Source organism: Mytilus trossulus, chromosome 5, assembly GCF_036588685.1.
Source record: "Mytilus trossulus isolate FHL-02 chromosome 5, PNRI_Mtr1.1.1.hap1, whole genome shotgun sequence".
Taxonomy (NCBI): domain Eukaryota; kingdom Metazoa; phylum Mollusca; class Bivalvia; order Mytilida; family Mytilidae; genus Mytilus; species Mytilus trossulus.
In genome coordinates, this window is record NC_086377.1 from 68,446,281 (window position 1) to 68,460,170 (window position 13,890).

The following is a 13,890-nucleotide window of genomic DNA, read 5'->3' on the forward strand; positions in this document are numbered from 1 at the left end:
TTCGTAGGGGACCGTTTTGTAAGGGACGTATTCGCATGTTTTATTTTTTTCCCACAATCCCTATATTGCAATAGTAACACGACTGATTGTATTTATCAAAGCATTTATCAAGCTGTGCACTGATATTTTTTTCATAATTTTAAAACCAGTTACTGAAGGAGATTTGACCCGTTTCGTAGTGGACATAATCAAAAATACGTTATAACTCTGGTCCATTTGATGTGCTCAATTTTTCTTACCAACAATTTAATTGCCGTTATAAAGGCATCACTTCTTTTGTAAGACCCTTATGATTATATCTTTTGCAAACAAAAATTACATTGGTTTTATAAAACTGTTTATTTGCAAAGGAGTAGGTCCGGTAAGGGCCGATTTTGGCCTCAATTTTCAAGTTCATCTGACGAAATATTTTAGACACATTTTAAACACTTAAGTGTTTATTTCTATTGATTCAATTAGTTTTTGTGAAAGATTTCAACTGATTAAGTCATTAAAAACACTCTGATTTAAGTTTAAATATGAAAAATCTATCAAATTCGCCAAAAATCGTCACTTTTCAGATGGTTTTGGTCAAAAATGAAAGTGGCCGCATCCGTGTTCATCCTCAAACTTTACATATATTATGTATTATCATCAAATACAACTTACATTTCAATATTATGGATGAACACGAATGCGGCCACTTTCATTTTAGACAGAAACCGTCTAAAATTTGTCTAAAATGCTGAAATTGTGAAGATTTCAGTAATTTAGCATGACTTTATGGTGCTAGTACCCGATATATGTGCATTGTATTGTCAAAAACAGCCCATATTTGTGTAGCAGAATCACACTTCTTTCCAATAGATAGCTTAACGATTTCTTTATCACAATTTTGTAAAACTGCTATATTTTGGGGCCAAAAAGGAGTCTTACCATACCTACTCCTTTTAATGACTTCGTTTCGTAGTGGACATTTTGTTAGGGACACACCTTCTGAAATTAAAAATACTATATTGAAAGCTGTTTATTAAAATATCTTGGCTCTGAACATACTTTTGAATAATTAAAGAACTTATGTAAAGTAAAAAAAAACATTTATTTATTCATTTTTTTACGATATTTTAGGGTATGAATGTTGAACAAGCGATCTAGGGACATGCCATTTTGGTTGTTTTGGACCATTCAGGAGTCAATATCTTATCAATCCCTCTAAAAATAAACTGTTTCTTTGCTTAAAAATGTTAAATCTAATTCAATGTACTGACTGCATAAAAAATACTTTCAAAGATCAAACACATTTTTTTTAAAGTGGCTGGGACAAGAAAATACGTTTTTATTGAAAAACGCCCTAATATTTATCGGATGACGCAGAAAAGTGTTCCGAAATTTATGAAAGTTCTCTCGTTCTATAGCGCACTTTTCATCAAACCAATCATTATTTTTACAAATGTTATTCTCATTTTGGACAGGGCCGTAACTACATTGAGGCAAATGAGGCAAATGCCTCGTGCTGGAAAATTGTTTTCACGGAAAGGGTCTTGCAAGAAGCAAGTTCTCTTCACTCCCTGATGTCGCCCCTGTATTTATTCCGTGATCCATGTTTCTATTTTACTTTTGGTTTTCAGAGTTGATGGTCTATTGTTTGTACTTCTGTGTCTCGGGTTTGTCTTTTGTTATTTTATTGTTCTACTTTATGAATTCTGGGTGCTGATTTTCATTTGTAAACTTGTGCAATGTTGCATGTCCACCGTTGTTCAGATATTGTGCTGGAAAATATTTTGAGAATATGCTTTGCGATGCTACTGGACACAGAAAAAAAATTGTCGTCTCTGCATGGATGAGGGTTTGGATGGGGTTAAAGGATTAAAGAATAATGCCCTTAAACAGAATAACGGGCAAAAAATGAAGATTAGAGAAATGCGTGGTCTTATTTTTTGAAGATTAGAGAAAAAAGGGGTTATTTTTTTGAAGATAAGAGAAAAAGGTGTGAAAATGAAATGTTTACAGCATAACAGACTCCCCCCCCCCCAACCAGACCCTCATGATTAATTGAATTTGATACCAAAGAACACAAAACGGCCGTTTTTGTATATAAAACCACAGGCCTTGGGCATATGGTACAGTTATATTTTTTTCGTTGATTGAGATATTCAATTTTCTATATTAATATCACTTTTGTGCATGTCTCATCTAGTTTCAATTAAGTGATTTAAATGTTAAATGACCCAGAGAAAATACCTATTTTTTCTTAGTATTGATTGTAAAATTAAGGTTACGGGGACATTTTATTGGACATCTTAGATCGTTTCGGATTTTTTACCTGCAACTCAAAACAAAAGTCCATATATCATTTTAAAGGAAATTAAATGTATTTTCCATTCATATCAGTTAACAGGTGTTAAAAAATGAGATATAGTAGAATTTTGTTTGATAAAAGCCTCTGAATTATTCTTTGTGTTATTTTGTCCATCGGGACATTTTATTGGACACGGGAAAAATGACGATGTTTTTAAAATTGACCGCAGTTACATATTGATGACTTCAGATAGCTTCTTCGGGACATGTATAATTTTTCTGATATTATTAAAATCCATGTTCGTCCGTTATATCTTATGAAATTGAAGACAGAAAAAAATACGGGTTGAGCAGCTAATTGGGACAATTTTTCTCTTTTTATTTAAACTCTTTTCACGATATTCCTTCTCTTACAGTTTAAAACGTCTGTTACTTCATTTAAAGTTAAATGTATACAAAACAATTGTAAATTTTTTAACGAATCACATAAAACAAAATTGTAACAGCGGGACACCCTTGAAATGACATTAAGGCATCGAAATGAGCAGAGTATTTGATTAAGAAATAGACAAAGCACAAAATCATCATTGGTATTGATTTCTGTAATTTATTTCCTTTCGAATGATATGCATAACATGGATATTTATTGTATAGGATAAGAGCTTGACTTGAATTTGAATAACCCGCCTTCTAACCCATATTTCCAAAGTGACGCCAATATCGTGCGCAACCGTGTGTCAGAGGTCGATAAAATGCTGTAATGATTTTTTGTTAGAGTATTTCCATGTAATCTAGCCCAATTTCAAAAGAAAACCTTATGCATTTCTCCTTTCTGTCACTTTAAAAAGAAGACATGGAAGCCCCGTACATTGTACCATGTGTAAGGTCAAAGAATGTTTTTAACCCTCACTATATTATTTTGTGCGCACAATAAGTTTTAGTCAAGTATTCATATTGGCTCGTTGCTGTTGAAGACATATTGGTGGCATATGGCTGTTGTTTGGTCGGGCATCTCTTTGACATATTCCCCACTTCAAATCTCAATGTTGTTTGGTCGAGTTGTAGTCTCTTTGACCCCACTTCAATTCTCAATTATCTCAAATTTATATTCCTTTTCTCTATATGCAACATTTTTTTGAAAATCGTCATTGTCGTTTCGAAGACAGTTATACTTGTGCGTTAGCGTATGGAGCTCTCACGAACTGTATATCACAAAGGGAATTTAATCCTAGCCCCAACCTAAAATGAATTCTGTAAGGCTCTACTGACAATTTCGGTCATGTCTCATTAACAATATATGAGATTTTGATGATTTTCGCTGTTTACAGTTTTAATCTACAGTTGTTCCAAAAAAAATATACAGTTTTAATCTACAGTTGTTCCAAAAAATATACAGTTTTAATCTACAGTTGTTCCAAAATAATACACAAACATGGTTTAAAACTCGTCTTTAAGGATGTCTGCTTGTCATGTTTTGGTATCTTTGCCAGTCGGATTTTCGGAATCCTATGGTTTTATCCATTTGAATGCCTTAACAAAAAATCCCCATGAACCCCCATTTTTCTTTTTATAAATCTTTCACATGTATAAATAAAAGTCTTATAAAATTTTATTTATTTTTTAATAGTATTTAAGAACTTTAACTGGTCAATGATAAAGCTATGAAAAGTCAAGAGAGAACATTTCCCACCAAAATTCATATGGCTTATATCTCGAAAACAAGCACATTGACCCTATACATATTTTTTGCTTTTTTGATTCCTCAATTTATTCCCTTTCAATACATACTAGTTTTATGAAAAGTTATTTATTTTTAAACTGAGCAGCGAACATCTTTAAAAGGCAATTACATCTATACTATAAAGTGGACTGATAGACACCAAATGAAAAAAGAAAAGCTCACCTCGTTATTTCAGATAAACAAATTGTATGACATAAAGCAAGCAAATGACGGACAGAAATTCATACAACAAATCCTTGTATAAAACATAAAAAAAATAGAAAATTCTCATCAGAATAACATCCTCATGTCTTGCCACTCTTACATTTGATATACATAAAACTATAACTGCTTCAATTCTAAAAATTTTATTCTGGTCCAAAGACGTCCCATTTGCAAGCATACCACATCGCCTCCTTTTTTCGGTAAAAGCAAGTATACATAGTAATCTTTATATTATATCATAGATTTGTACACCCGTCTTTTTTTTAATCCAATGAGTAAAACCTTCTTCCAACCGACCTATACTCTGTTCTCTAGTGTTATTACACCACTTGTTAAGGTTAGAGAGAGGATTGAGCACTCTCAAACATATTCAACCCCTCTGCAAACTGTACATGTCTGTTCCAAGTCGGGAGCCTACAATTGTGGTTTTCAGAGGCAGGTTTAGGGGAGGTCCAGAAGCCCCCTTTTGAGGAAATATTTGGTGGTTATATAAGAGAACCACAGAAGCATGACGAGAGCGGGTCCCCTATTAGGCAGTCAGTGGGCCCAACTTATGAACATTTCTGGATCCGTCACTGGTTTTGTTGGTTGCTGTCTCTCGCATTTCATGTTTTTTTGTGATTACTGAAACATGCGTCAATGATGAGTCTTATGTAGACGAAACGCGCGTCTGGCGTACTAAAATATATTTCTGGTACCTTTGATAACTATTTACACCACTTGGTCGATGCCACTGCTGGTGGACGTTTCTTCTTCGAGGGTATCACCATCCCAGTAGTCAGCACTTCGGTTGTTGACATGAATATCAATTATGTGGTCATTTAAAAAAAATTCCTGTTAACAAAACTTTGAATTTTTGAAATACTCGGGCTTTTCTTACTCAGGCATAGATGACCTTAGCTGTATTTGGCACAACTTTTTGGAATTTCGGATCCTCAATGCTCTTCAACTTTGTTCTTTGGCTTATTTTACTATTTTGATATGAGCGTCACTGACGAGTCTTATGTAGACGAAACACGCGCCTAACATACTAAATTATAATCCTGGTACCTTTGATAACTATTGAAACATGAATATATGGTAGAGGTTTTGCTCATTATTGAAGGCATTACAGTTACATGAAACTATTCACTTTGGAATTATTGGTAATTTTCATATCAAATCTCCATATTCTTCTATCTCTTTATAAGATTCATAATTTATTTCATGTTGATAGTTTATCTGAACATGCCCCAAACCTAAGAAAGACACATGACACTCATTACAACACCAAATATAGTTGACATACAAGAAACATACCAAATCATAATTACTTCGATATTGATAAAAGAACAACGACAATGAGGTAATCTGCCAGATATGTACACCTTACAATCTTTCTATAATAACCAAAAGCTGCAAAATGTTTTTAAAATTATCAATTCAGGGGCAGCAACCCAAAAACAAGATGCCCGATTAGTCTGAAAATTTCAGGGGCAGATGTATGTTGACCTATTGAACAATTAAATCCCATTAGATTTGCTCTAAATGCTTTGGTTTCAGAGATATGAGCCAAAAACTGCATTTTACCCTATGTACTATTTTTAGCCATGTCAGCCATCTTGGATCACAGACTGTCATCAAACACATTTTTCAAACTAGATGATGATTGTGGCCAAGTGGTCAAACTAGATACCCCAATGATGATTGTGGACAAGTGGTCAAACTAGATACCCCAATGATGATTGTGGACAAGTATGGTTTAATTTGGCTTAGTAGTTTTCGAGGAGAAGATTTTTGTAAAAGTCAACAAAGGACAACAGACGCCAAGTGATGTGACAAGCTCAATTAGTCCTTCAGGCCAGGTGAGCTTAAAAAGTTTCACCTTGATCAATGAGTTTGAGGTCAGGTGAACCCTGCCTGAAGAACATATAGACATTGCAATGACCCATAAAACAAAAACTATCACCCATCAATAAGAATTAAAAATATTATTTTTTTCAAGCAGTTGCTGAACCATGAAAATGAGATCAAGGACAAACGACATGTGACAGACAGAAACTTCCAAACATGGCATCTGTCTGTATTAATGGTATGAATTGTCCAAGCCTATCAACTTCTGAAATATATATAGCTTAATACAAGTAGCTTCTATTGCTGCCAGATTCATGTCTTGCATTCTGAAGTTTTCGTGGCATGCCAGACAAAAACATTTTTAATAACTGAATAACAAGAGAAATTCACCCATTTTTTAATTACTGATAGGAAATTTAATTGTTAAAAGAGACATTCAAAATCACAATATTGCAAAATTAAAGACACTGTTACATAGTATACAGAGATAATAGTTTTTTGTTTTTTTTTTAATCTCAAAACATCTAAAATCGAAAGAATTCTACTTCCATTTAAACATTCAAACTTTAAGGAAATTTAAGAATTCAAAATATATCAACTTTTTACACCACCCTCTGTTTACAATTTTGTGTCCATATTATTTTTTGTTATTTTTCTTTTTCTACAGAGCTCTAGATAATAAACATATTGGATGTCTAAGGGTAAAGCTATTAGCAAAGACATTCAAAATAAGAATATTGCAAATTTAAGACACTGTTTTAGTTCAATATATGGGGAAGATAGGTTTTGTCTCCAATATCTAATATTAAAAGAATTCTACTTCCGATTAAACATGTAAACTTTAAAGCCACTTTCAATACATAAGAAAAATGTACAGTTTACCAATCAATATAATATAACTAATGAAAGGAAAAAACTTATCAAACACAAATCATTCACAATAATATATGTTGTATTTAATTTCATAAATATATTTGGGGTGGGGTTCGTGTGAATTTTGAAGCATACTCACTATTTACACCATCCTTAATGTTTATTATCTAGAACTCTGTTTACAATTTTGTTTTCATATTATTTTTTGTCATTTTTTTTTTTACAGAGTTCTAGGTAATAAAAATATTAGATGTCTAAGGTTCAAGGTATAAGCAAGGATAAGAATATTGCAAATTTATGACACTATTAGAGTACAATAAAAAGTAGAAGAATAGGTTTTGTCTCCAAATATCTAAAATCAAAAGAATTGTACGTCTTATTAAACATTCTCAATTATAAGTTTTAAATTTCATAAATATATTGGTAAAAAAAAAGAAAATTTTAAATATGCCTACTTTTTGCACCACCTTACTGTTTATGATCTAGAACTCTGTTTAAATTTTGTTTTCATGTTATTTTTCACATTGTTTTTTAACAGAGATCTAGATAATAAAAATATCAGATTTCTTAGATTAAGACACATCAAAGCAAGCCATGTGTTTTGATTGAAGACAAATTTACATTTTGCAATATTTGTTTCTTCTCTCTCCCCACTCATCATTAATAGTGTTCTCCCTCTCCCTCTCTGACCCTTCTATATCTTTCTCTCTCTCCCGCTGACAATATACTATTATGAAAATTCATTCATATATTTTAATTGACAAGAATATAAGTCTTGGACGTGTTGATTGTTTTTCTATGCTGTTAATATGTTAAAGTTTGTTCTATGTTCATCAGTTGAGTCAGCTCTAATCTCTAACCTGGTGATAAGGTAGCTGCTATGTTGATTGCTTCTCTGTTAATTTCAGTATTTTTCTAATATCATCTACCCTTTAGTCTACAAGTTAATTTTTCTCTTTCCTTATTCCATGTGTCTCTGTTATTCTCCTTTTGTATAACCTTCAGATGTTTATATGACCATCAGTTGAGACTGTCAGAGACCTAACCTCTGTATATATTGGTGATTATTTCTCTTCTTAATTTCAGAGTGTTGCTAGTTTCTTTTTCCCTTTACTCTATGATTTAATCTGTCTCTTTCCGTATGCTATTTGGTCTGTTTTTCTTTCTTTCTTGTAAGTTCATCAGTTCCTCCTCACTACAAACAACAATTTAATTAGTTAATTCAATAGGATAATAAAAATTTAAAAGGAGAATGGATACATATCTTGAATCTTGAAAAGTTTTACAGCAATCATGATCAGTACAGTACTGTTCAAGTTGGCCATAGGGTTCATAGTTCATAGCTGAAAACACTGCAGCAACTATCTGTTATGATAAAGAACAACAAAAGTACATTTACTTTAATCAACTGGTTATTTTCCAGTACATCATATTCACAAGTTGAACAAGTCAAACAGCTAGGTAATACGTGCGGCTGGCGTACATACTTAATTTAGTCCTGGTATCTATGATGAGTTTATTTATAAGCAGCTCTTGTCTTATTGGCACCATGAAAAATATATTAGCTTACTTCAACATCATTTGGTCTCGGGTAGAGAGTCGTCTCATCAGCATCCATACCACATCATCTTCTTTTTATTAGAACATTGTGACATCAGATGGACGGATAATTAATTCCCTAAGGAAGTTAAAGAATACCAACCTTGTATGAGGCGAGATCCTGCTCTTATGTTTTACTCCCATCAGTTTATTTTGCTGGTTTGAACTTGTAGCACAATTTGTTGTACATCTGAAACATGGAAAATATTTCATAGTTTTGGGGATGATTTGCATGAACAGTATTTATATATACTTTATTCCTTTGAGAATTTTACTGTTCTTTGTAATAGTGAGAAAACCTTTATAAAACTGATCAATTTAAACTCATAATTTGGTCCAAATACATGTGACAATTACCCAGAAAAATATTTCTATCAATTTGTTAAAATTACCAGACATGTGACAGATTTACAAGATATTAATAGGAATTTTGGAATAGATGAATTAAATATTGGAAAGCATATACTGAATTCTACTGTAGTGCTGTAAAATGTTTTATTTCTGTATTTATTCAGGTATTATGCATATTTGACCACAATCAAACCACTGGATTTTTTCATGTAAACACTTACCATCAATTAATCAGAATATTGTCCATTCTAATCTCTTTAGATATTCAATGCTTCATCAATCTGAAGAACAAAATGGCATCTGATTAAAGAGATCATTATCAAAGACAGAATCATTATCAACCCTTAATATCTGAGCAGGAAAAGATTATTTGTTGGCATTTTAAGGAAATTTCATTTAGCTCGATTGAATAATATGAAAATGCTGAACCTCAGAAAAAAGTTTTTAGGTAAAAGTTGTTGTTTGGCAATCATTGTCTCTGTATGAAATAATTAACTTATTTTCTACCCCTTTTCAACATTGATAAATAACTTTTATTTCTCAATAAACAGTATGTGTTTAAATTCATGTGTTTATACCTAGATTATATAAACTTATGCTCCAAAGTCCTAGGATTTTCTGTAGAACAAGTTGTGGAACAGGAAATCTGAAGTCATCAAGTTTGCAAATAATCCTCAATTCATGATCTCTGCCAGCTTAAATTTCACATATTTCTCTTTTCAGGAAGAACTGGAATAAAATATTTCACCTTATATGAATGGCATGTCTGAACAGTTAATTGAAATAATCTGAAGTGTAACTGTTCAAATTAGCTTTTTGTAGTGTTTTTTTTTTTTTAATTCTATAGCTTTTTGTAGTTTTTTTTTTCCAATTCTATAAGAAATTTAAGAGATCAAAGTAATTGATTTGATGTGGTCACTGAAGTGAAGTTGTCTTAGTTGGCAAATTCAAACCACATCTTATATTTTCATAATTGAGATGGTATTTGTTTTATACATTTATGTTGTCTATGTTATTTCTCTCCATCAGTGTTATACTTCTCATTGATCAAAGAATTCCTTCAAATTTGGCCATGGTCTACAACTTGCAGTTAGATGAAAGCTTACAGCTTACACTCAAAGTTGTTACTTTTTGTGTTACTACGAATATTTTTTCATGATTTGATAAATCATTTCTCTTTGTTTGCATTCAATAAGTTTTTTTAAGTTTGTAAAATAAAATTCATGTGAATCTTGCAAATTTAAAAAAAAATCGATGTGAATCTTGCCAAAAAAAACCAAAAAAAACCCAACTGCTGTCTTATGTCTTACAATTAACTCAGATAAAACAAATAGATTTCATAAACAGGACAATGAAAAGTCAAAAAGCATTTATCAGAAGTAATATATGGTGAATCTTTGCTTCCCGTTGAACCAATTATAAAATTCAACAATACAGAAATATATTTTCAAGCATTATATATACATTTTGTATAACCAAAACAAGAACATCATAAAATAAATCCAGACTAACAAGTTTGACCCTTGAAATTCAAGTTTCATATTCAGTTAAAATAACACACTATTTACAGACTATTTATTAATACCTTAGTTTTTTCTCAAGATTTTTTTCTCATCAGAATATGAAATGTAGAGCTGAAAATCTGATCAGCTATGTGTTCTAGATACTCCATTGTTAAAGGAATCTGTCTGTCTTCTGAATACTTCGTGCAACTTAGGAACATCTGTCTGTGCTATATAATATCTGTCTTCACTATAGAGCATTATGTAGGAACATATCTTCTCTATAGCACATTATGTAGGAGCATTTCTTCTTTATAGTACATAAATGTTATTATACAAGTCCTTTATTTTATTTTAATAGCTATGCTTATAGCATAAGTGTGCCAGTTGTCTGACTGTTCATGCAATTAATCCACCAATCTCATAGAAAACTTCAATTTGAGCTTTTAGTATTTCTCAGTCTTTCATCTCTTTTAGATATCATTGAACACTTTTGTTGGATAATTCTTTATATAAAAAAGTCAGTTTCTTCAAGGCAATATTCTATTGTATTCCATTGCCATGACAATCATTGAACACTGAATATATACATCTCATATAAACACAGTTCCAAAGTTTCACAATTTTTCCAATACTTCACAATAAACATTTTTACAAACTATACTGTGCACTATACATAATAATAAACAATTTTAAATATGCCTACTTTTAATTAAAACCACCCTCAATGTTTATTATCTAGAACTCTGTTTACAATTTTGTTTTCATATCATTTTTTGTTATTTTTTTATTTTCACATATTTTTTTTAATTTTTTTTACAGAGCTCTTGATAATAAAAATATCAGATTTTTAATATTATAGGTTCAAATTAAGTCATTCAAAATCAAATTATTGCCAAATTTTAAGACAATGTTAGCATTTAATATTTGGAGAAGATAGATGTGGTCTCCAAATTACTAAAATTCAAGGAATCCTCCTTCCAATTAAATATTCCAACTTTTAAGCAATTTTTCGATATCATACAAAATGTACAACCTGAAAAATAAACAATTTTATGTACTTTCTAATGAAAGCAAAAACCTATCCAGCACAAAGAATTCACCAAAAACTGAGTTGTATTCATCAATATATTGAATAAAAAGAAATTTTAAATATGCCCATTTCTTTTTTATTCCACCTTCAATGTTTATTATCTAGAACTTTGTTTACAATTTTGTTATATTATTTTTTTCTTTTTTTTTTTTCTTTTTTTTTTTACAGAGCTCTAGACAATAAAAATATCAAAAGAATAGCACTTCCAAATAAATATTCCAACCTTAAAACAATTTTTCAATACCAGTCAAATTGTAAAGCTGACAAAATAAGTCTAGATATACTAATGAAAGAAAAAACCTGTTCAGCACAAAGAGTTCACCAATAACTTATAAGTTGTAATCATAAATGAATTGAATAAAAAGAAATTTTAAATGTGCCTACTTTTTATTCCATCTTCAATGTTTATGAACTAGAACTCTGTTTACAATTTTGTTATATTATTTTTTGTTATTTTTTTTTTTCACATATATTTTTTTTTTTTTTTTTTACAGAGCTCTAGACAATAAAAATATCAGATGTTAAAGGTTATAGGTTTAAACAAATTCATTCCAAATCAAAAAAATATTGCAACATTTTAAGACAATGTTAGCGTTATTTTTTGAAAAGATAGATGTTTCTTCAAATAACTAAAATTAAAAGAATAATATTCCAACTTTAAAACAATTTTTCAATACCAGTCAAAATGTAATGCTGACAAAAAAAGTCCATATATACTAATGAAAGAAAAAACCTGTTCAGCACAAAGAGTTCACCAATAACTTATAAGTTGTAATCATAAATGAATTGAATAAAAAGAAATTTTAAATGTGCCTACTTTTTATTCCATCTTCAATGTTTATTAACTAGAACTCTGTTTACAATTTGTTTTCATGTTATTTTTTGTTATTTATTTTTTTCACATATATTTTTTTTTTTTTTTTTTACAGAGCTCTAGACAATAAAAATATCAGATGTTAAAGGTTATAGGTTTAAACAAATTCATTCCAAATCAAAAAAATATTGCAACATTTTAAGACAATGTTAGCGTTATTTTTTGAAAAGATAGATGTTTCTTCAAATAACTAAAATTAAAAGAATAGCACTTCCAAATAAATATTCCAACTTTAAAACAATTTTTCAATACCAGTCAAAATGTAAAGCTGACAAAAAAAGTCCATATATACTAATGAAAGAAAAAACCTCTTCAGCACAAAGAGTTCACCAATAACTTATAATTTGTAATCATAAATGAATTGAATAAAAAGAAATTTTAAATGTGCCTACTTTTTATTCCATCTTCAATGTTTATTAACTAGAACTCTGTTTACAATTTGTTTTCATGTTATTTTTTGTTATTTATTTTTTTCACATATATTTTTTTTTTTTTTTTTTACAGAGCTCTAGACAATAAAAATATCAGATGTTAAAGGTTATAGGTTTAAACAAAGTCAATTCAAAATCAAAAAAATATTGCAACATTTTAAGACAATGTTAGCGTTATTTTTTGAAAAGATAGATGTTTCTTCAAATAACTAAAATTAAAAGAATAGCACTTCCAAATAAATATTCCAACTTTAAAACAATTTTTCAATACCAGTCAAAATGTAATGCTGACAAAAAAAGTCCATATATACTAATGAAAGAAAAAACCTCTTCAGCACAAAGAGTTCACCAATAACTTATAAGTTGTAATCATAAATGAATTGAATAAAAAGAAATTTTAAATGTCCCTACTTTTTATTCCATCTTCAATGTTTATTAAACTAGAACTCTGTTTACAATTTTGTTTTCATATTATTTTTTTGTTATTTTTTTTTTTTTCACATGTATTTTTTTTTACAGAGCTCTTGATGATAAAAATATTAGATGTTAAAGGCTACATGTATAAACAAAGTCATTCAAAATCAGAATAATGCAAAATTTTAAGTCAATTTTTGAGTAAAAAATATTGATAGGTTTTGACTAGAAATAGCTCAAGTTAAAAGAATTTACTTCTAAATGTATATTTTAACTTCAGAGCCATTCTAAACCCCGAAAACATGTGGATTGACAAAAAAAAAAAACTACTTTCGCCAAATATTTTGATTTTTTTTTATCTTTTTGATTCAATATGTCAAAAAAGAGAAAAAAATGAAAACTTGAATAATTCACTGTTTCAATTATGCCCAGTTGCAAATATCTCATGCATATTCTGACAACTAGAAAAAAATGTATGTTATATCCGTTAATTCAGTTGTCTTTTATTGCTGTCCTTCATTTGTTTTCCAAGGACTGATTTCATCACAAATAAGGCTGTTGATTTGATTCCATTAAATAGATTGTTATCGCCAATTAAAGCCTCTTACTGCTAACCTATATTTGATTTTCTCATTGATGAAGTCCTTCAGAAACCTATTTTTAACATCAACATTATTTGGTCTCTGTAGAATAGTTCT

General features: G+C 30.1%; 1 long non-coding RNA gene across 1 annotated transcript; it reads right to left on the reverse strand.

Annotated features, from left to right (window-relative positions):
• Positions 1–6,436: 6,436 nt before the first annotated feature.
• Positions 6,437–12,063, reverse strand: LOC134719123 (uncharacterized). The gene is made up of 5 exons (XR_010107518.1): positions 10,464–12,063; positions 9,457–9,607; positions 9,100–9,159; positions 8,631–8,717; positions 6,437–8,123 (listed from the first exon to the last, which is right to left on the reverse strand). It is a non-coding gene; the product is annotated as an uncharacterized LOC134719123 (long non-coding RNA).
• Positions 12,064–13,890: the final 1,827 nt, after the last annotated feature.